This window comes from Gigantopelta aegis, chromosome 12, assembly GCF_016097555.1.
Source record: "Gigantopelta aegis isolate Gae_Host chromosome 12, Gae_host_genome, whole genome shotgun sequence".
Classification (NCBI taxonomy): Eukaryota; Metazoa; Mollusca; class Gastropoda; order Neomphalida; family Peltospiridae; genus Gigantopelta; species Gigantopelta aegis.
In genome coordinates, this window is record NC_054710.1 from 5,256,644 (window position 1) to 5,279,418 (window position 22,775).

Genomic DNA, 22,775 nt, shown 5'->3' on the forward strand with positions numbered 1-22,775 from the left:
TGACATACACACGAGAGAGAGAGAGAGAGAGAGAGAGAGAGAGAGAGAGAGAGAGAGAGAGAGAGAGAGAGAGAGAGAGAGAGAGAGAGAGAGAGAGAGAGAGAGAGAGAGAGACAGAGACAGACACAGAGACAGAGAGAGAGGAAGGGAGAAAGAGAAAGAGAGAGAGAGAGAGAGAGAGAGAGAGAGAGAGAGAGAGAGAGAGAGAGAGAGAGAGAGAGAGAGACAGACAGAGAGAGAGAGAGGGAGGAAGGGGAGAGAGAGAGAGAGAGAGACAGACAGACAGACAGACAGACAGACATACAGAGACAGAGAGACAGAGAGACAGACAGACAGAGAGAGAGAGAGAGAGAGAGAGAGAGAGAGAGAGAGAGAGAGAGAGAGAGAGAGAGAGAGAGAGAGAGAGAGACAGACAGACAGAGAGAGAGAGAGAGAGAGAGAGAGAGAGAGAGACAGAGACAGACAGAGAGAGAGACAGAGAGAGAGACAGACAGACAGAGAGAGAGAGAGAGAGAGAGAGAGAGAGAGAGAGAGAGAGGAGAGAGAGAGAGAGAGAGACAGAGAGAGAGAGAGGGAGGAAGGGGAGAGAGAGAGAGAGAGAGAGAGAGAGAGAGAGAGAGAGAGAGAGAGAGAGAGAGAGAGAGAGAGAGAGAATGTCATTATGTTAAAACGATTTGGTTTTGCTGCCTAGATGATCTGGATGTCAAATGTGACACTGTCATAACTAACGCCGCTGAGGTACTTCTTTTTTAGTTTTAGTTTTTTAATTAATAGATATTATCAATTTCTGTTTGCTTTTAATAAAATACTATATGCATATTTGCAGAATTTAAAAAACAACAACACTCAGCCAAATTACACTTCAAGTTTAGCTCACATACGTCGTTATAAGCAGATTGAATTGTTTGTAAGTTTGTAAGAAAACATTACAATCGTATCAACAATAATGAATGAATGAATGAATGTTTAACGACACTCCAGCACAAAAATACACATCGGCCAACAAATGAAAAGTTGATCACGTGATTAATATAGACTGAGACCTGTCAACGTTTTATATGCGGCACGCAAACACATCAACCTTTTCCTATGCAACACGCAAACACATTAACCTTTTTCTATGCAGCACGGAAACACAACAACTTTTTTTTCATGCAGCAGGCAAACATATCGTCAGTATAAAGTAGAAAACAAGTTAACGATCGGCAAATCCCGAATATATACAAAGATACCCGAATATTATGACTATGAGGGAAACTGTTTCCCCGTTCCGTGGAAAATACTCAGTTCTTTTTTCTATTTCTATTATTATTGTTATTATTATTTTAAATCTGATTTGTTATTTGTTATTGTTATTGTTATTATTATTATTTTAAATCTGATTTGTTACAAATAAAATGTGTCATGAATGTATGAATAAAAAAAATAATAAAAAAATAAAAAATAAAAAACCAACAACAGAGGGAAATAATGTTCTAACTATTTCTGTTTAACACGGATTACAGCCTACATCAAATACTGTTTTGTGTTTCGTATCTAGAAAGACTGCCACTCTCCGTCGTTTTGTTAATAATTATTACTTTAGTGTCTTGTTATGTTTATACTATAGTCTTCATACCCCTCATGAACCCATACATATTGTGACCATTGCAAAAAAAATAAAAACATAAAAAAATAAAAGGTTCAACAATATTTGGTTCAAAGATGCTACCGATGATAGGTGACTATAACATTTAGATTCAGAAATTTGATATCAATTAGCGGCCTACGTTACTTGTCACCAAGCCGCTTTTGATTACACAATAGGTTAGAATTATACGAACGTAAGAATTCGAATAAGGGCCGTGTACCTAATGCCGAATTAACTGGGATCTTGACCCTACAAATGGTAAATTTTACATTTAATAACTTTTTTTTTATGTATCTACGTTTAAACATAATAGAAAACGCGGAATTAAGACACTAACGAAAACGCCACACATGTGACTAAGTTATACCGACGAAACGAGTGCTCAAAATCTTGTCATCGTTTTATATCACGGTTGCCCATGCCAGCGTACATAAATCCTCCGATTTAACACAAACATTAACCAATGAAAATTAGGCTTATATGCTAGTATTCATGAGCAGGTGCAGCGAGTATTGCAGGCACTGGTCTAGACTGAGTGTGGTTTATAAGCCAGTTGTGGTATGCTTCCCCATGTAAATATGTTTCGACCACGAAACCCTCCGCCAGCACACGTGTTTGGTAATCGAAAAAAAAAAAAAAAAAAAAAAAAAAAAACAACACCCTTTACATAATGAATTAATAAATTATGTTTGTGTTTAAATTATTAATGAATACATGATTCAAATTTAATTAAATAAAAGGTGTCTGTTCTTTGTTTTGCATTCATAGGTGTTAACACGCAAGCAAACAAACAAAAGCATTTTGTGTGAGTAGCATATGCATGAATTTTTCCATGAATGCTAAAATACTTTCAGAACCAGACAAGGGAATCAATATTAGATATAACTTACGTGCTGCGGTCTTCTTACAGGAATGTCGTGAATGCTTTCCCCAAATGAACCCATAACTGAAGGTCCAGTCTCCAGCGTCAACTTCTGGATCGAACGACTCTATCACCAAAGTACATAAAGACATTCTTCTTCGTGAATCAAACATCAGGGTGTAATTGTCCATGAACGCGTCCAGAGTGGCACACTGAGTGCTATCATCGTTACAATTGACGACTAGCACAGAATCTGGTCGAAAAACCCGCACTCCATACCGAACAGGATGTGGTAGTTTGCACTTTATTATCGATACCTGCCCTTCGATTCCGGGTTCCACGCAGTCCAGGGATGTTGCTTTACATTTGAAAACAAAAAATTAATCAATGAATTTTTACCAACAGCCCAGCACAAAAAATACATCGGTCATTGGCTGTCAAACAAAGTTAATTAAATAAACAATCATTAAATATGCATAAACTAATATATATATATATATTCACGTGTATTCAAACAGGTGATATTTTATGACATTTATAATAAAGCAACTTCTCCTGGAATCGTCATGTCAACGTTCTTGTTTATGGCATATATACAGACATTATAATCACACTAATATATAAACAGTTTGCCAGCCATGAAAAAATGAAGTGTTTATGACTAAGGGTAATTATAAAAATGTAAATGTGATATCTGTGTACAGTGTATTATTCTATGCATACTTTATATTATTCCTCCACCCACATTCTCGTCTGTGAACATTATTTTAGTTTATAAACTGTATATCTTTGGTAAATAGGTAATACATATCCATCCCTTAAATAGTTTGTTCTATCGAGACTTTGTTCATTCAGTATTTTGTAATAGTAAAAGAAATGATGATGCACACCGACTCAACTTTGAAGTGGTTTTGCTTTGGATTATCCGTGCAGTTATATCTACGTGCAAGTTATCTTAAGCATTACATCTGCTATCATCTTAATCGTATATGCCTAGTCTTGTTGAATTATTTAAAACCAAGGTTTTCACTAAAGTTACGCTTAATCCCAGTGCTTACTGTTCTTTTAAGAACAGTTTTGGCCACAAGGAAAACAATTGATTTTGTGTAGTATTACAACATAAGCTGAAATCATACATGGACCAGTGCGTTATCGGACTACTAAGTCCAAAAGTAATTTAATAATACTGATATGTTCTAGTTCTAAATTACATGGCAATAAGTTAAACTGTTGTCGATTATTTACAATATGACTTCTTATTGGATGTAAATAAAAGCAGTGGGGCTTACAGAAAACGCGTTAGCAATTAACTGCAATGCTTACCAAAAGTATCAGACAGCAATGAAATCATCACAGGCGTAAGCTATGGTTGTGGAAGTAATTAGTATCGTAAACGTTCTTCAACCATTGACCATCAGTAAACCGTTATCATTTTGTTAAACTATTATGACCCTTTTTATGGCCCGTGGTTTAATTCGATAGGAAGGAATGTTTTATTGTACAGACCAGAACAGAACTGTATTACACATATGGGGAAACATGAATAACAATGTTTTACATGCCAATATAGAACAGGGTTTACAGGAGAGTATTAAATAAGAAATGGTATGAATATATAATGCATATACACAATAATACAATGCCTCGAGTGGTGTGGTATATATTGAATCAATAAGTGTAACGAATACACAGAGTGGCGAATACGATACGTATCACGAATATAAGGTGATGAATACAACAACTATTTATTCATGAATGCAATGCATATAGGCAAAAACGTGCTGACAAGTCAGAAATTCACAAATACTAATTAAAACATGGTATTATGATGCATTTGCTTATTCAGTTGCACTACACAGTTTATCTCCCCCCCCCCCCCCCCCCAAAACAAAAAAATAAAATAAAAATAAATAAATAAATAAAATAATAATAATAATAATAATAATAATAATATATTCAAAATAAAGTGCAGTTCTCTGTGCTTAAAATATCAAAATACAAAATAAACTGAACAGTGAACAAACACAAATAATCTTGATAATGGCAAGCAAAAGGGTCTATTCTTTAATCAGTTACAATGTTTTTCTTCAAAAAGACTAGCATATCAACATGTTCGTCTGAAAATGCAGCTCTTTGCGCAGATACAACATCGCTAGCAGTGCTAATCACTCTCTAACTTGGCACACTTGTTGCTGGGATGCACAGAAGATGTTTGGCAACACTGCTCAGGTATGGATAGAAAATAGCATGTTGTTTCCACCACTAGGAAAGAAAACAGAAAGAAATGTTTTATTTACCGACGCACTCAACACATTTTATTTACGGTTATATGGCGTCAGACATATGGTTAAGGACCACACAGATTTTGAGAGGAAACACGCTTTCGCTACTACATGGGCTACTCTTTCTGATTAGCAGCAAGGGATATTTTATGTGTGCTTCCCACAGGCAGGATAGCACAAACCATGACCTTTGTTGAACAAGTTATGGATCACTGGTCAATGCAAGTGGTTTACACCTACCCATTGAGCCTTGCAGAGCACTCACTCAGGATTTGGAGTCGGGTATCTGGATTAAAAATGCCATGCCTCGACTGGGATCCGAACCCAGTACCTACCAGCCTGTAGACCGATGACCTAACCACGACGCCACTGAGGCCGGTCCCACCACTCTAAGGGACAGTCGTTTAACCCAATGGGATTTTCTGCTTTGTACCGTGTCACTTCACCCTCGATGACAAGTAACCTGGGTTTTGTCCCACTTTCTACTTTGGTGACGAAAACATCTCCAAAAAAGGAATCGAAAGCAGTTTTCTTTCGTGAAGGTTCACCAGCTGGCCGTTCAGCAACAACAGGTTTCGTGTGTAGCTCATTAGGAACATCAAACAGATCTGGCATAGCGGGTAATGTTGGCTCTTCCGTTAGTTATAGTCCTGATTCTTCAGGTTCCTCTTTAGCAACGGCTAAATGAGCTGTGCGGCTGGCTTGCAAATCATCAGCTAATGCTATAAGTGACACAAAGATTTCAATCCTCAAATCAGGCTCAATGAATGGTAACGATTTGAACCTTGGGTCAATCACACTGGCTTGTAGCATAACCCTTTTTATATCAGGTCCCGTGCAACGTTTTTCCATATCATCGAGTACAGCTTACTTTGCATATTTTATTAAGCTGTGTCGGTCTCCAATGGCTGAAAACTAGTTTTAAGGTTCGTTAGAAAAGGTCATATCATGGACACAGTTGGCTGGCTGGCATCACATATGATAGTTGTCATGGTTTTCAGAGGTTTTAAGAGTATCACCAGTTGTTCTGCTGTCGATACATCAGTAGTAGTCAGCGCGTCCAAATCTTCATTTCGTTTCAGTACCTGTAAAATGAGAGCGGCCATAACAGCTGGCTGTTGTTCTAAATAGCGCTTTATCATGTCATAAGCACTATTCCAGCGTATTTTTACTTCAGTCAACAGTTTATGTTTTGGCAAATGTAAAAGATCTTGTTTTAATTTCAGCTCATGGTTTGCTGTCGTATTTTTTGTGAAAATATGTCACAATGCTTCGTATACGTCCCAACAAATGCTGTACCTCATCGATTTTGAGAACCTGCTGACCTACCAAGTTGATGGTGTGTGCAATAATTGTCATGATGGTCTTAATAGTATATATTGTAAGCCTACGTGTCTGCGTTTGATGTAAAATAATTGCTGTTGAATTTCAATTCAAACAGCGTGACTGGCGTATGCTTAAACATACGACATGCAGTTACATTATAATATTCGCGTGTATTCGCTCCAAGCAGCCGCGAATACGAATACAATTACGATACAGGTCGCTGTTTGGTGCACCGAATATTCGAGTGTATCGTTAAACCACTAATATTGATACAGATATATTGATATAGATTGTCACAGATACGGTCTTCTGAACTTATCATTAATTAATTTAATTATTTTACCGATACCTACTTTATTACTGGTCAATAGTTCTCTAAATTTCAGGGTACTGGAATTTACATAAAAGTATTGTTTTAGCCAATATTTTCTGGGTTCCTTAAAGAAGGCACAAGAGAATAAATAATGATATTCATCGCCAATATCATTAAGACACATAGTGTGCATAATCGATTTTGTACAGGTGTGTTGTTCCGCCGTCCTATTTCAATTGGGAGGTAGCAATTCAATGCTCTAAATTTAGGTAGTGTGATCTACAGTTTTTCAGGCATTTTGAGGTATTTGTCTAGTGTTTTTCTAGTGTTAGGTTATCGTTAAAAGCATTGTGTGTGTACCTTTACCCTCTAGACGAAGTTGCAATATTACTGTTCCACGTTTCAAGATACTGGTCATGATGTCTTCATTTGATTTTTTAAATATTTTGTTTAAAATAATCTTTTTGGATATCCATATACCTGTCATACGTAGGCTATTAAATAATTGATTAATATATGTGTTGGATCCATGTATAGCTGTTTCCATTTAGGGAAGAGTCATGTAAAATAAATGCAAGTAATAAAAATATTAGTTTTGTTTGTTTCCCAGATACAATTCTAGTCCAGAAATTAAGCATTCATTGTTGAATAATTAATTGGAGTGAATACGTACTAGTTCTCCATATAACATGACTATCAGTGTGTGTGTTTTAGCAAGGAGTAAGCATCTCAAGAAATGTGTTTGTATGTTTTCGATAATATTCTTATTTTTGTAGCCCCATATTTCGCATTCATATAAAAGGATATACTAAGCACATTTTAATTATGGTTAAATGCTGTTGGACATATGACTACGGACCACAAAGATAAAAATGCAATGGATAGCACAAGTAAATACTGCATATATGGAACAGAGGTAATCTAATGGATTGAAGAAACTCTAGAAGAAAACAAAATATATATATATATATATATTGTATTGGGTGTCAAACAATGGAAATTTTGATTAAAATGCCTGATCTGAGCGAAGACACATACGGAACACTGGGCATCAAATAAACATGACATATATATAGTACTCTTAAAGATATCAGTCAGTAAAACGATCATAAACTGTCCGCTGGGAGTTAGTCGACTAACAGCATTGACTACACATTGATTACCGGCCTAAAACAAAGTATTCGAAACGTATATATAACTAATAATACAGAATAGCACACACTAAACATTTAGAAAGAAAGGGGAAACTATCACATGCATTGTATATCTCAATGCATTTCAGAACAATTAAACATTTCCCAAGACATGCAAGTCTACGACAATACTGCCAAACTCGCCACGGCTGGTAATCTAATAACATAACAGTTATGACCAAATATTTGGAGGATTTTCCGGTTATCAGTAAACTGTTTTATTTATGTAGACTCGGAAGGTAGGTTTAGGCATATAACCTAATTATGCATTATCTAAACCATTGTAGGACGGAATGAAAAAAAATCCCTTAATTTTACGTATGCAACTGTTAGTGGAATCCAGATATATTGACAATAAAAAAAAACACCTGAATTTGTTCTAAACTGTTTTTCGTACGATCCTAGCTTATTATTTCACTACACTTCTGTGTCTAAAACAATGTAAGCACGTAGGCAGAACCCGTTTATAATTAACGGCGCAACGTAGTTTGCAACGAAATCTCAATACCGCTGTCCGTCTTAAAAACTTTCAACTAACCTGCTACAGGCCATAATATACACCTGTTTTATGTTTTTCGTCACGCTCAATAAAATGTTGAATCTGCCAAAGCGGTCACACGATTAGTGTACATTCAAGAACAGTTCTGGTCGCAATAAAAACTAATTTCTCGGTTCAACACTGTTGTATAATGACAATTAATAGGTACGACAACCAATGTGACCTTGATACACAGTGGTAAATCAATTTGATTTATGTTGATTATTATAATTTTGCCAACAATTCTTATCAACGAATGATAGATGTAATGTTTATTGGTCCACATCAATATAAATAAATATCTGATACTAGTTTTATTACAAGCACTGTATTTCTGTATAAAGAAGAGGTTGACATGCAATTAACAGATATTGTTATATATATATTACCATACTGTTTTATTTATTACATTATCCCCATTATGTTGTTGACTAGATGAATTTATATTATATATTAGTTATTATTTCAGACATTTATGGAAAGAAAAAAAAATCGTAATATACTCAACCAAAAAAGTTTAGCAATTATATTTTATGACCTATCGATTTGTCATGGTTGAATAAACTTAAAAGAAAACCAGGCCCTCCTGTTGTGTTAAGGCAAAGGTTCATGAGCATGACTCTTTTGAACTTTTTGGCTCGTTTTGTCGTCGATGCACGTGCAGAACGTGAAAAGGTTAATTTAGCGTTTTAAGCAGTAATTGCATGCAGTTATTCAACAACAAAACTCGTTTTGAGTTGTTTATGTTACACGTGTGTGGAAACGAGTACAACACATGCTTTTGCGATCGGACGACGTCCTGGAATGCCCGAAAATCAACGTCATGAGGCTATCGGTAAACTCGCAGCTGGAGAAAGCATTGTGTAATGCACACAATTTTAATGTGCATTACACGACATTAGTACGTATGGCGAACCGTCTACAGCAAACTGGCACAGTCAGAGTCAGACACCGTTCCGGTCGTCCACGTGCTACGACCCCAAGGGAAGATCGTTATTTAGTGACATCCTCACGACGTAACAGATTCAGTGCTGCTACACATTTAGCAAAGGACTTGCAGCAAGCTACAGAGACAACACTACATCCACAAACACCGCGTACCCGTTTGCTGGGTTACGTGCCCTCCGACCAGTGATAGCCGTTCCCTTTCTTCAATAGATCATGCTTGGGGCATCATGGGTAGAAGGATTCGAGAATATCACCAAAACATTAACAGTGTTCATGACCTTGAACTTGCTCTTAAACAGGATTGGAACAACATTACGGTACATGAGATAAACCAACCTACCAGCAGTATGCGGCGGCGCTGTACCGCCGTTATTCATGCAAATGAACATCATACAAGATACTGACAATCTCAAATTCTTGATATTTGATCCTCCACAAGAAGGCTGAATGTGTTCTAATTAAACAGTACATGTAACATCCTTTGATGAGTTTATGTTGTTTGTAAATGGTAAACATTTCAGATGTGAATATTAATTAATAAAAAAATAGCAGACCTATGTGATAAAATAAAGGACATGAAATGGGAAAACGCATTTTACGTTAACGTTGGGTTTTGTTTTGTTGTTGTTGTTGTTTAACAACACCACTATAACACACTGATTAATTGATCATTGGTTACTGAATGTCAAACATTTGGTATTTATAACACATACTCATCATTTTTTTCTAATGCAACAAGCGGTCTTTTATATGCACTTTCTGAAACACAGAATTGGAACGACATAAAAACTGAGGTGGTTAGATCCTGAAACGCAAGCACCTCGGTCGAACACTCAAGCGACTGATCTAAACCCCTCCCCTTTTGTTGACAGAAATTAACTTCCTAAAGGACGATTAATCTGTCCATTTAATCCCATAATCCGTGCGCCTGATGCTGTAACACCTGAAGCTAGAAGTTCTACTTTGAAGCTTAATTAAATTCCAAGGGAACGACATTTGTGGTTGCAAGAATATATCAAGAAAAAACACAAACGAAAACGTTAATATATTCAGTATGCATGCTGAGAGTACTACTAAAACAATACCGGACCCAACGTATTTGTGTATATCCTAAGTTCATAAGCCATAACTGTGTCAAAAATTAGTAAATCTCCAAACATATCAAACATGATCTGTAACAGTGCATAATAAAGCTATAAGCAAAATGTTAGCTTAATATCTTAAGACATTAAAAACAAAAGTCAGGCAAACAAATTTTCGTATCTCTTAAGTGCAAAGGCCATGAATATTTCAAAAATAGGTAAATCACCATAAAAGACAAACTTGATCTGTAACAGTACATTGTAAAGCCAAACACAAAATTTCAGCATACTATCTCAAGGCATTGTGAAAAAACAAAAAACAAAAACAAAAACAAACATTTGTAAAACTATATGTGGGACCGACGGACCGACAGAGACAGACAGGACAGATATCAAACATATAGTCCCCTCCAGTTGAACCAATAGGGGACTAATCATTTATAGAAATAAACAGAATTCTGTGCCAGTCCACCGGACAAATGTATCCAGAAATATACTTGTCTACATATAGTTTTACTTTTCCAAATATATGGTTTGTTTTATTCAAGTACAAGGATGATAGTTTTTGACAGCTCAAAACGAAACTGCATTGAACATGTTTGTGTGTCCACTGGACAACCACTACAGATTTGTACTTGTCAGGACAAACGGACAAGTGCTTATTTCGAACGCTGCTAATAAGTAGTAGTCATCATTACCTGTAATGCGCTTCACGGTAAGCAAGAAGGCAAACAGTATGGCTGCTGCACCAGTTAAGCTCATTGTTTTTGTCTGCAAATAACAGAACACAAAAAAGTTTCAATTATATTTTTTAACCAGGGTGCCATGCCCGATGGGATAGGAAAAGAAAATAGTTGGAGTCAATCATACTGAATGATACAGTTCACCACTATTAAATTACCAGAGAGAGAGAGAGAGAGAGAGAGAGAGAGAGAGAGAGAGAGAGAGAGAGGGAGGGGGGGGGAGGGGGAGGGGGAGGAGGAGGGGGGAGAGGGGGAGAGATAGATTACCAGTGCTCTTCGGTATCCTCAATATCATATATTTATTCCTAATATATGATATTGATGATACCGAAACACACGAGGGAAATAATTTGTTTATCATATAATCTCAAGCTTAATACAACGTATTTTGGTAAACTGTACACACAACTTTAATTTCAGTTCGCCATTACTAGATATTCAAATGGCGTAAGAATATGTGGTGCAGTGTCTTTTTGAATGGAAATTATATCAAACTCGAATGACGTCATTTTGGATATCCTTACATCAAAATAAACTAGTGCTTAACTTGTTCTGTTTCCTGAACGCTGAACAATTTTAAGTGTAAAATTGCTAATGACTTTTTTTTATTATTTGACGACTGCAAATGCATACGTCAGTTAGGGTGTGTTACCCTAGTATGTTTGCTTAAATGTCAATAAACCTACACATCTAATTTGCAATGTTACTAAATTCTTAATGCATGTGAAAAATATCACATACTTTGATTGCACTGACAATGTAAGATATATATATGAAGAACATTTTTTTTAAAATAATAAATAGATGACACCCTTATAATGACTAATTAATGACCTGTAATAATTTTTAAAAATAGGAATAATGAAAAATATAAATGAAACCTTGAAAATAACTAATGACCTGTAATAATAAAAAATAATAATAACACAAATAAATGAAACCCCTAAAAAAAATCTTAATTGCATAACGTTTTACTAAGGCCACATAAAAATGACTTGTTGAGCGTCCCCGCCCGACCTAAGAAATGCCAATGTTTCGGTGTACCAGGATAAAAATAATTTTCAAATGTGTCATCTTCAAACAGCTGATCCTGGAATGATTATCAAAGGTATTCTAGTTAATATTATAGTTTTAAATTTATCAAAATATGTTGTACGTGTTGAGGCTTTTAAATGATACGCCTGATTTTATTAAATCCTGACTGCATATGGAAAATTGGACCCACTGGATAAACGTTACGGCACAGCAATAAACATCACAATAATAAATATCGTGATGTAGACGTTTATCTTGATGAACTATGCGAATTCGTGTAGGGCAACGGACCCAGTATTCGACCACTTAATGTTCGAACCAAAATGTTAACAACTACCAAAAATCGCTGTCCTACCTTTATTTTTCGTTAGATTTTACTCACATGTTGTCCTGACAGAAATCTAGGAAAAACCATTGCAATGACACAGATTCCACATACTAGGTGATAACCATGTCACCAATATCGACTTCGATGAGATCGCATAGGGCAAAAAGCATGTAATTTTGTGCCGGCTGCCATGTTGACCTTTTATGGAATATTCTCCAAGAGGGGTGAAAGGATATGACTTAATCTAGCAACGTCATAACATGTTATGATATAAAAGCAAACGTGATGACGTCATATTATTTTTTAAAATTATTTTTTGTTTGTTTAAATATACCACTAAATATCATTGATTTTATATTAATTATGTCACATACTTTGGAGCCTTTCACCCCTCTTGAAGAGTATTCCATAAAAAAGCAAAATGGCAGACGGCAGAAAACTGCATGTATTTTGCCCTATGCTATCTCAGCGAAGTCGATACTGGCGACATCGTTACAGTCTCATATGTGGAATCTGTGTCACTGTAATGCTTTCTTTCACAACTTGTGTGTGGACAACATTTTGGGGAAATATAACGGTAATTAAAGGTAGGAGAGTAATGTTTTGTAGTTGGTTCGGACAGTAAGAAAGAAACATGTCAATACGAGGTGGCTTTATTTTTGTTTTATTTTGTACCTTTTTATGTCATCATAAATATAAGAACAAAATGTAACACTACATACTACAAATAAAAACAAAATGGCATTCGTATTTTTCCTATTTTACTTTATTAAATTAGTTAAACTTACGTCACAAAGAAACTCTTCACATTTAAAAATGTTATCTTCCAAACGCTGAAATGATGACGTCATTAAAATGACGTCTGACGCTACAGTACGCGACACCATGATCGACCGCTCTCTGTCGTCTTGTGGTTTATGGCCCGTTCACACCAACACCTCAAAACGCGGCGGTTTTCCGCGCGGTCGCCGCTGAACTAATCGCTCACTACGTCATTGCATTTAACTGTTCATACCAAAACCGCGCGGTAAATTCTCTGAACGGAAAACGTCGCGTTTTCCGCTGGAATCGCTCGTCGACTGATTGGAGCGCGGTCTCCGCGCTATGTTCTTGTCCATTTTGAACTAGTTTGAGAGAAATTGAAACACAAATATGAATATAGATGTGAAAACTTGGTATGTTACCTAATATGATGTTAAAAACAAATTTGGGAGTGAAACAATTCAAAAAAATTATATTATAGGTGAACAAATTATTGCTTATTTAGGCCTATTTATTAATTGTATAGAATAGTCTTTTAAATGTGTTTCAGGGAATGTACCGGTTAATCTATATTCTTATTTTAACTACATTCACCCTGGGCAGATAAAATGTTATGTGTGTACTCTTTCCACCTGTGTAATAAATAAATAAATAAATAAATAATATATCGGAAAAATATACAGATCAATCCCATGTGGTATTTTTCAGGGGCGTCGGAAGCAAATTAATATTGGGGAGGCGGATGTCGACCGAGCGAAGCGAGGGAATGCTAGGGGTGGGGGGGGGGGCCAGGGGCATGCCCCCCCCCCCCGACAAAAAATTGAATTCTAGATGCCATTTCCTGCATTCTGCTGCATTTAAGATACAACTTCAGTAGGTACCTCATACATATTTTTGTAGCAAAGTTACTGGTAAAAAAAACGTATATCACCGATAATTTTATGACAATGAAAAAGTTTGTATGAGGTCTCACCAAATACCATTTTACATGTGTGTAAACTGTTTTAGAATGTATTACAATATAATAAACAAACAATATAGTACAGTCAGTTGTTGCTATTATATGAAGCCACGGTATTGAATCACCTTATAAAGTGATGAAAACATGGGCCAAGTGACATAACTCAGTTTACCTTTTAAATTATAACTGTCCTCCTACACATCAATACAAGTTACTAAATGATAGCCTATAGCATTTAGTAGCTTGGCCTGGGCTTTGACTCATAAAAAGAAAGAGTTACGACCCTTGATCCATGTGATTGATTACAGAACCTGGAATCTATCCCTTTGTATTTTCAGCCTGGATTTTGCCACTATGCCATTTGGTTAGGATCTACATTCTTCACACTACCATTGACAGGGAAACAAGTAAGATTTGTATCCAAGGTTATGAAACATCCCAATCTCAGACTCATTGATATCAATTGGCTGATATACTTATCAACCCATTAAGTAATAAATATCAGTGAGTCTCACATTGAAATTTTACGTACACAGATAGCCACTATATCGCCTCCTGCATATTACATGTACACCTAGAATTTGCCGAAATTTGCCATTCGAGATTCTTTACAACTTGTAAACGTGTTTGCAACATGACATAAATCCATATTGTCAGTGGCGTCTCTATGTACATGAAGCAACATCACATGGTTTAATCGTTCTTGCGTCATGCTGGAACGGAAGTAGGTTTTGACCCTGCGCAAAGCAGGAAATGATCTTTCGCTTGTGGCGTTTGTTGCTGGCATTACTAAAATTAACTTCCCGATCCCGACATCACACCCAAAAATTAAAGGTGTTTTTTTGTGGGTTTTTTTGTCCAAATATTGGGGCGGCGGCCAACGCCACTGCCGCCCCAGTTCCGACGCCACTGTTTCTATCTTTTGTGGGGGGAAATATGTTTTGGGGGTAAAATTACGTGGTTTTCTTTTGTTAAAGTTTTTTTCTTATATAAAAAAAAAAGGTATGTAGGCCTAAAAAGAGAAAAAAGAAAATGGAAATTATGACCAGTGCAAATGTTGATTTTTTAAATACCATTTATTAAAATATTTCTCAAAGGGGTTTCCATGGCAACGGTTGCTTTGTTGCAAAAAAAAAAGAAGAAAAAACTTTTTATGGTGACAAAACGTTAAAAATTAGTATCTCAGGATTCATATGGAATATTCGGGTGCTTTCGGTGGCAAACCCATTCTGAGATACCATGGCAGGTTTGTTTAGTTACCTTTGTTAACAGTATATATTTTTTTAGGCAGAATAGTCAATTTGTGCGGTAAAAATATCAGTTTTTAGGAAAATGGCAGAAACAGTGGTTTTGAGATTTTCTTGCTACAAAATACCTAGATTTGCCCAAAACCTGTGAAAGTTGAGTATATCGCTAATAATCCAAATGCAAATTGATTTTCATTCATTTATATTCCTAAAAATGAAGTTTGTTTTGTTTAATAATACCACTAGAGCACATTGATTAATTAATCATCGGTTATTGGATATCAAACGTTTGGTAATGATATTCCTAAGGTCCCATTAAAGGGACATTCCTGAGCTTGCTGCAATTTTTAAGATGTTATCGACTAACAGACTTTTTAAAGTAAAGTTTGATTTAAAGTGTGTTTTATTTAACGACGCCACTAGAGCACATTGATTTGTTTATCTTATCATCGGCTATTGGACGTCAAACATACTGTCATTCTGACACTGGTTTTTTAGAGGAAACCCGCTGTCGCCACATAGGCTACTCTTTTATGACAGGTAGCAAGGGATCCGAACCAGGCTGTAGACCGATGGCCTAACCACGACGCCACCGAGGCCGGTAACATACTTTTTAGCGAATGTAATTTCATATCAAATATATTTTTCTGTATAAAATATTAGTGGCTGTTTATTAAACGTATTTCTGGTCGTTCTAATATTTGTACTAGGTTAAATTTCATTTCCTAATTATTATATTTTTCGTATGTACGAAATTATTTGAAGACATTCTAAACAAGAACTATATTTAATATGCAAGTTTAATTGTAGAAATGTTTTATTAGTTGGAAACATCTTACAATGCGGCAAACTCAGGAATGTCCCTTTAATATAGTGAGCCCCGCCTGTCAAAATGGTACCAACATGTGAATGTATGGGTATCAGCCCAAAAGCAAATAATTACTTTAATATGGGGGTGGGGGTGTCGAGGCGACTGAAGGCCCTCAAATCCCTCTATATGGCTTCGTTCGCATTTCTTTTCTTGCCCTAGGAAACAAATCCAGATACACACGCCAAACCTTCCACAATTCAATATGAACACGTGACTATATTTTGAATCGCGGTGCGGTTTCCACGCGAACATTCCGCGGCACTGTGAACCCGTAGTTATCCGCGCGGTTCTGGTGTGAACGAACCCTAAAAAATGGATTGTTTGCCCATTACTATCCGCCTATGACAAACTTTACATAATAAATACATTATCAAGACCCTATTTCTGCACAATGCAGAGTCGAACGAGACATACATTGCCATGTGTAGTCATTCATGAACATTGTTTTTTTGTAAATAATTTCATTTTGATTTGACGTAAAAAAAAAAAAAAAAAAAAAAAAAAAAAAAGTAACAGTGTTTTGAAATAACAAAATAAATAATAAATAACTAAAAATAAATAAATAATAAATAATAATAGTAATAATAATAATAATTCACTATTTTCGGCTCAGACATAAATAACTTGTAGTAAATACCATGGTATATATACAAAAATGCGTTCCCTGTGGGAAAGACTATATACTATATAGTGCCCCGACGTCGTCTATCGGACGACAGCCACACATCCATCTCTCCTGAGATGTCATCCCGCTTGCACCATCATAAGGAGGACTGCCATTCAGACAAGTGTACTAAACCGGACAGAGCTCATTAGAATAAGTACAGCTATTATGACACCCCAGTCATGTCTGCTAATAAACTCGATCTCTTGTCGTAATTTTGTATTCATGAGACGGCCCCTGTTACACGGAATCACCGAATGGGCGATCATGTGACCTTAGTGAACGTGGGTGTTGTCGGGTTTCTTTCTGTAGTGTCATGGGCGTAGGCTGGGGGGGGGGGGTGGGGGGGTAGGGCGACCCCCCCCCCCCCCCCCCCCCCCCCCCCCCCGCTGAAGCGAATGGTCCACTCTCAGAACTAAAACATACAGGTTTATACATGTACATATGGAGTTTCTGGTAGTGCAAAAACAAGATAGAAAAAGGGTCCACTTGATTCATAATCAACTCGAAAATGATCCCCTGGGTGTATATTAGTGATAAATTTGATTTTGTTTTTTAAATCAACTCGAAAATGATCCATGTAAATGTATTTGACGTCAAACATAGGATTTGTTGTGGTATTAGAGCGGGAATTTTTTACTACCGTTTGGTGGGGAGCGATTACGTAAAACAATGCATAGCTTGGTCTCTGATTGTAACGAGAGTCCCATAACCGTCGAAATGTCAGTCAGAGTACTTGGGCAACTTTGCCAAATGCAGAAATACGGTCCTGATAATGTATTTATTATGTAAAGCTTGTTATAGGCGGATGGTAATGGGCAAACAACCTGGGTCCCGTTTTACAAAGCAATCTTAGGGCTAAGATCACCGTAACTGCATAAGATAGCTATGCACTTAAAGGGACATTCCTGAGTTTGCTGCACTTTTTAAGATGTTATCGACTAACAGAGACTTTTTAACGAGTGTAATTACATATCAAATATATTTTTATGCATAAAATATTAGTGGTTGTATACTAAACGTGTTTCTGGTCGTTCTAATATTTGTACTGGGTTAAATTTCATTTTATTTTCTAAAAAAGATTTTTTCGTACGTACGAAAATATTTAAAGACAAAATCCAGTTTTATGCTTCTTACAAATATTAAGATAACCAGAAACACATAGAATATACAGACATTGATATTCTAAACAAGAAAATATATTTAATATGCAAGTTTAATCGTAGAAATATTTTATTAGTCGGAAACATCTTACAATGCAGCAAACTCGGGAATGTCCCTTTAAGGTGACACTAAGATCGCTTCGTAAACAGGGCCCTGAACTAATATCGCTCAATCATGGTGTGTCGCGTAATATAGCAATAAAGAGTTTCTTCTTTTTTGTGGGGTAAGTTTAAGTAATTAGAAGTAAGTAATTAAGTAATTAAATAAGTAGAAAAATACAAAGGCCATTTTTTAAAATAAAATTTGTAGTCTAGCTGTAGTTCTGAAATACCAATTTTTTCTTATATTTATGATGGCATAAAAAAGTTACAAAAGGAAACAAAAATAAGGCCACCTCCTCAGAAATTACGCAATAAGCTAAATATAGTAACAGACGTAAAGTTAGTATACGCATGCTGATGCCCAAACCGGAATAGGAGGGGAAACTAACGTGTTTATCTGCATGTAAAGAACGGAAAATAAATTACATGAAATTGTGTTCCATGCAGGTCAACAGTAAGATGCCATATTCGTCAAGCCTGATTGGCGATTCTTTTGTTTTGCCATGACTGGACAAGAAAGGGGAACGATATATCAAATGAAACTAGTCAGAATCTGATGTCAAGCGCTCAGGTTTCTGGTGCTGGATTACGTTTATATAGCTAACAATAGACAGAAATATGTACCATCGAAAAAGTAAAGTAAAGTTTGTTTTATTTAACGACGCCACTAGAGCACATTGATTTTTTTTATCTTATCATCAGCTATTGGACGTCAACTATATGGTCATTCTGATACTGTTTTTTAGAGGAAACCCTCTATTTTATTTTGCTTTATAATTATAGTGTAAAAGTATGTAAATATAAAAGCCCCCCCCCCCCCCCCCCCCCCCCCCCCCTCCAACTTTGTTTGCACCTTCCTACGCCACTGGAAGTGATTCTCAATTAACACAATTTGTGCACTCAAAATTATTTACAATTGTTATGAAATGATATACTATTCACTATACTAGAGGCACACACATGTAGCATACATTTTGCAGATGAATATAATAATTGAAAACAAATTCTAACAACAGGGGGCTTAAAAATCATAAACAAATTAAATGATTTGGTCTTGTTGATCTGGCACGTGTGCCGTCATGTGACACGCACCGAATGTTAATTAATCCTCCTCCATTTGAAGTCAATTTACACAAGTCATGTGGACCCGATGTCGGTAATTTTAAGGAATAAAGAAACACGACGGTAGGGCCTCCACGAGTCCAACATATTGACAATATAATAATGACACTAAGGAATAAAGTAAAATAGCATTATGAATCCTAATTCCAGCGCTGAACATGGATGCCAAATCATGCCATCGTATTGCATTCGGAAACAAGTGGATATGTTCAGTGTTGTGACGGGCGGCCAAATTAAAAGAGAAACTAGCGCATGCCCATATAATTATTGTCTAACTTATATCGTTGATTGTCTACTGCTGAAATTACTGTCCTACATTGTCCATTGTGTTATATAGTTGATCAATGTATTCCACCTAGTACGGGTACTCGAGTCCTGTGAACGGACTCGAGTCTTGCTAGACTCGACCCGTGTCCGAGTACTCGAGTACTCGTTGAGACCCTATACGACGGGCTTGTAAAGTTTTGTATTTAGATACTTACATGTCTGAACTCTATTGGTAATGAAAATGTTCCTGAACTGTGAAGAAAAACCTCACAAATGAACGACTAGAAGAAGACAACAAATCGGATGTTGATTGCGTGAACCATTCATGAGAAAACAAACTGAACGGAGTTGCAAGCATAACGCAGTTAGGGACGTTGACGATATGCAGCAATAAACAAAGAACAATAAAACGAATACATGCATTATTTCTCCAATCGGATATTCGATAACATGGCCAGGCAGATCAGAATATTAAATAATAAGACTGAGCTGGTATTTATTTTTACTTTTTATTGAAAACAAGAAATCACCACAGACATTCGCCACATTGAATATTTTGTTGAGACCGACAGGCCGAGCAATATTTTGAAGAAAAAAAAAAGAAAAAAAAACCTTTAATTTTTGGGTGTGAGGTCGGGATCGGGACATGATTTGGGTAAACATTACAAGCACCCTGTGCAATGTAGTGATTATCTTGTTAATAACATTTCAATTAGATGATGTAATTTGAATCAAAGCCCAGGCCAAGCTACTAAATGATATAGGCTATCATTTAGTAACTTGTATTGATGTGTAGGAGGACAGTTATAATTTAAAAGCTAAATTGAGTTATGTCACTTGGCCCATGTTTTCATGACTTTATAAGGTGATTCAATACCCTGGCTTCATATAATAGCAACAACTGACTGTACTATGTTCTTTGTTTATTATTTTGTAATACATTCTAAAACAGTTTACACACATGTAAAATGGTATTTGCATTTTGCACACTTCCAAATATATCAAAGAAAAGGGTACAGATGGTGAGACCTCATTCAAATCAGACAAACGTTTTCATTGTCATACAATTATCGGTGAAATACGCTTTTTTACTAATATGTTTGCTACAAAAATATGTATGAGATACCTACTAAAGTTGTATCTTAAATGCAGCAGAATGCAGGAAATGGCATCTAGAATTCAATTTTTGTTTCGGGGGAGCATGTCCCCGGACCCCCTAGCACTCCCTCGCTTCGCTCTGTCGACATCCGCCTCCCCAATATTAATTTGCTTCCGACGCCCCTGCTTTCTATCTGTCTGTCTGTCTATCTATCTATCTAATATCTATCTATCTATCTACATGTACATGTATGTATCTATCTATCTATCTATCTATCTATCTATCTATCTATCTATATATATACACACACATATATATGGGCTATTTTCACAAAAACGGGAAAATAACTATAGAACTTTTAGAATGATAAAATGTTGGGTGGTTTTTGTTTTGTAGTTGTGTTTTTAATACAAATATTTCAAGCAGATATGTTCAGTAGTGCACAATTTCAAGTAGAAACACTGGAGATGCATATATATATATATATAATTTATATTATTTTAAATACACATAAAAGTAGTTTAGTGATTCTGTTTCTACCCTTGTAATCGTAAAGCATAATAGTAAACAATTGCCTTTCCGTTATGTCTTTATCGTTAATTTATTAAAGGTCAACGCTTATGGCATGATATTAATACACAGTATAAAAAACAAATACATAACAATTACAGTATTAAAAATAAAAAACAAAAATACCATCCCAATTATTAATAAAGTGTCTTTTTGTAAAACGCTTGTGGAAAAACCCCACTGCTCAGTCGATTTGACCTACATCAGACCTGTGACGTAGTAACCGGAATTCTGTTAGTAGGTCAACATGATGCCGACAGCAGAGAATGATTTTTCGAAAAACAGCCGATTCTTAACCAGGCCCGTACGCAGAAAATATGAGGGGTGGGTGCGTAATCGACGGCCGGAGTTGCTAGGGATGTCCCCCCTCCCCGATTTTTTTTTTTAAATCAAGAATGCAGGAGTTGCATTTTCCTGCATTCTGGGAAGTAAATTTGAAATGTTACTTCATACAGTTCACATCGTCGGACTATTTTTTTTATTTTTTTTTACACATCCACGGACGGACCTTGGCATACTATGAGGAGTGCGTACGCACCCCTCGCACCCCCCTGCGTACGGGCCTGTTAACGGACGCTAGTTTGGACATTTTGGTCTTATCATCTACTCTAGTGGTACCTCGATTGGTGAGGAAGTGGTATATGAGCATGCTAACCTAGTTACCTGCCTACCTGTGAGAAGCAGGACAAAAGTTCAGTCCCGACTTCTGAAAGTGGGATATTAACATTTGACTAATAAAATATGTGTTCAGATCAGAACACATTTAAAACAGCAAGCAGAATAAATAACATTATTTTATTGATTAATATCGCATAAAATAGGGATCTGAATTTATTGTTTTAGACAGATCGGTATGATGCAATGCAGGTATGAACCCAGACAAATAATAATCCGATTTATCTTGCTAACCACACCCGTTACTTCAGGTGTTGTTCATTGTTTATTAAGCTTTCAAAGAGGCGCGATTGTTTCATGACACATTCTGTGGTGTTCTAATTACTGTAGGTGACCACTGGCAGACAGTAGAGGTATGATCGCATGTCGGTGTAGACAGCAGTGGCAAGATCGCGCGCCGATGCAAGCCATAGGATTTCACATTTCATGGAAAACACTTTTTGGGTTCCGTGCCCTGAGATCATGGGAACCAACCGGAAGCTGTTTTTAGGTTCCATGAAAACAAGTTATGGGAACCCATTTCTTATACCATAATGCAATGGATTGTCAAAATGCTATGCAGGTTGGGTAATATGTTCGAATCTTGCCAACTGACGTATTATTTTAAATGACAAATAAAGGTGGGTTTTTTTTACATCAAATATATATATATTTTTTTTTTTTTTTTTTTTTTTTTTTTTTTTTAAGCCAGCAGTAATCTTTATTTTTCAATATATTTATAACTGTTCGATCTCTATCACTGACTTTTCTGTCAGATTAGTGTAATGTTATATGATGATTATGATGCACCTTTAAATCCACCTGCTGCGGTGACGTATGTGTAAGCATCGTTCTGAGGCTTTGTGTCTGTCCTTGAATAAACTAAATGTGGAGATTCATCATTGTCGATTATTATATATGTTAATAAGTTTAATGATGTCTGGTAGTTTTGAAAATCACCAAGTCCCCGACTGGCCGTTTGCACCATCACCGAGATACATAGTTCACCAAGG

At 36.2% G+C, this 22,775-nt stretch overlaps 1 protein-coding gene across 2 annotated transcripts in view; it reads right to left on the minus strand.

Moving 5' to 3' along the window:
• LOC121386418 overlaps positions 1–13,146 on the minus strand; it is a 29,189-nt gene extending 16,043 nt beyond the window's left edge. Inside the window, exons 1-3 of one of the 2 annotated variants that reach the window (XR_005959649.1) lie at positions 13,069–13,146; positions 10,873–10,945; positions 2,521–2,850 (exon numbers count right to left, since the gene is read on the minus strand). The gene's annotated coding sequence lies outside the window, so the exon portion shown is untranslated. The remainder of the gene's footprint in view (positions 1–2,520; positions 2,851–10,872; positions 10,946–13,068) is intronic. The other variant, XM_041517306.1, reaches the window with a different exon arrangement.
• Positions 13,147–22,775: the final 9,629 nt, after the last annotated feature.